General features: G+C 29.8%; 1 long non-coding RNA gene across 1 annotated transcript; it reads right to left on the minus strand.

Annotated features, from left to right (window-relative positions):
- Positions 1 to 801: 801 nt before the first annotated feature.
- Positions 802 to 1,659, minus strand: LOC129315203 (uncharacterized). Its single transcript, XR_008594413.1, has 3 exons — positions 1,261 to 1,659; positions 1,064 to 1,162; positions 802 to 963 (listed from the first exon to the last, which is right to left on the minus strand). It is a non-coding gene; the product is annotated as an uncharacterized LOC129315203 (long non-coding RNA).
- Positions 1,660 to 1,904: the final 245 nt, after the last annotated feature.

Consider the following 1,904-nt stretch of genomic DNA (forward strand, 5'->3'; position numbering starts at 1 on the left):
TCAATATGTGAGCAGCAGCAGCGGTTAGGCTAGTCTAATAGTTAGTTAATTAGGTATATGCATTTTTCATGTTATATTTTCTTGGGCAATTCTTATGCCTAAAACTGGTCACTTAATTAGTTTTGAAAATTTAATTAGTTTGCAAGTTAGGGTTTATAGGGCTATAAGTATAGAAATTTAATTTATTATCCTTGAATAATAATTTTGATAGAAACATTTATTTTATAATTTTTAGATATTGGCTGGCTGATTCTATTTTCTATTTTGTGTATCTTTATGCATGAGGATTGCTTGAAAAGTAGCTCATCCTTTAAAAAAAATACCATAAATATTTTATGATTATTCACTATTACAGGATAGGCTTTAATAGTAGATAAAAAATATTTTTAATAGCGATTCTAAAATTGTTGTTGTTTCAAGGGATGTTAAAAGTATGTGACTTTTAACAGCAGTTGTCCAACCGCTATTAAAAATAAACTTCTAATAGCAAGTTTATGCTCGTTGTTGAAAGTAGATCATTGATTTTTTTTTTTAAATCACTTTTAACAACATTTCAAGCCAAAATCGCTATTAAAAGTGGACTTTCAACAGTGGTTAAGGCAAGAATTGCTATTAAAAGTGGACTTTCAACATCAATTAAGGCAAGAATCGCTATTAAAAGTGAACTTTCACACCAGTCATGGCTAGAGAACCATTGTTAAAAATGATTTTTTTAAAAAAAATTAATTTTATTTCTACTCATTTTTCAATTCTTGCAAATGAAAATATTCTACACAATTTATTACCAGCCAGCTAGTTTAAGTACATATAAATAATTTAAATTTAATATAATTTTATAGAAATTACACAAAACTCAAATTGTCTTATACAATTTCTAAAAAATACCTAAACCTCACATACCACCCATAAAATATGGTGCCCAACATATGAAGATGCCATCAACCTCTTCCTTAGAAAATGGATCTGCAATGTCAAAAATCTAAATTAAAGTATAAATTGTAATTAAAATATTAACCAATTAATTCAAATAACAATATAATTAGCTTTTCAAAAATATAGTTACCTCATTTGTAAATTCAGTCATTCTCAATGTGATGATGTTGACCATGTGTCTCATCACATATATGTCGCACAAACTAGTCTTCGGTGGTTACTTATGACTCTATATAAAAACATATATATGTGTATATATAAGCAATTGAGAATCGGTAATAAATATTGACAGTTGAATATTTTAGTAAAATGTTAATTTTAACTTACCTTTGGCTCAATCCACGTAGGATCCTTTAGTTCATGAGGATGCTTTTTCAGGACCATTATTTCATATATTTTCATTGTCCTATGATCAACATCACGATATTATAACTAATATATCCATAAAAATTAATAGTTTTTGTACAAGTACACTTACGAGTCTATTGTCTTTTTTATGTCCTCATTTGGTTTGTAATTGAGGGAGCATAAGAAAAAGACTGTGTTACTCTTTAATGAAAGAACAATCAATTGCTAGTGTCCCTATAAAATATAATGAGTTATTAGAAGAAATTCACATTTAACAAAAAAACTATCAATCATAAATTGATCCTTACGAGTGTACATATGGAGTCATAAAAATATCCTTTTTAACTTCACATATTCATTGCTGAAGGTATCAGGATCTTATTTGGGAGGGGAGGGGAGGGGGGGCGACCGACAGGGATAATGGAGGAGGAAGAAGGGGTGTGGGGGAGGAAGAAGGGGGTGACTGATGATGAATAATGGAGAAAGAAGGGGTGGAGACGAGGTTTTTTTTTTAAGTAAATTGAATCACATTTAATAGCAAGTGACGTGTCACCCGCTGTTGAATGTAAATTGTTTTATTTTTTTAATTCTATCTTTCAACGGTGGGTGGGGCTACCCGCTAT

Source organism: Prosopis cineraria, unplaced genomic scaffold, assembly GCF_029017545.1.
Source record: "Prosopis cineraria cultivar Desert tree isolate PC_DT_omini unplaced genomic scaffold, ASM2901754v1 PC7, whole genome shotgun sequence".
NCBI classification, from domain to species: domain Eukaryota; kingdom Viridiplantae; phylum Streptophyta; class Magnoliopsida; order Fabales; family Fabaceae; genus Prosopis; species Prosopis cineraria.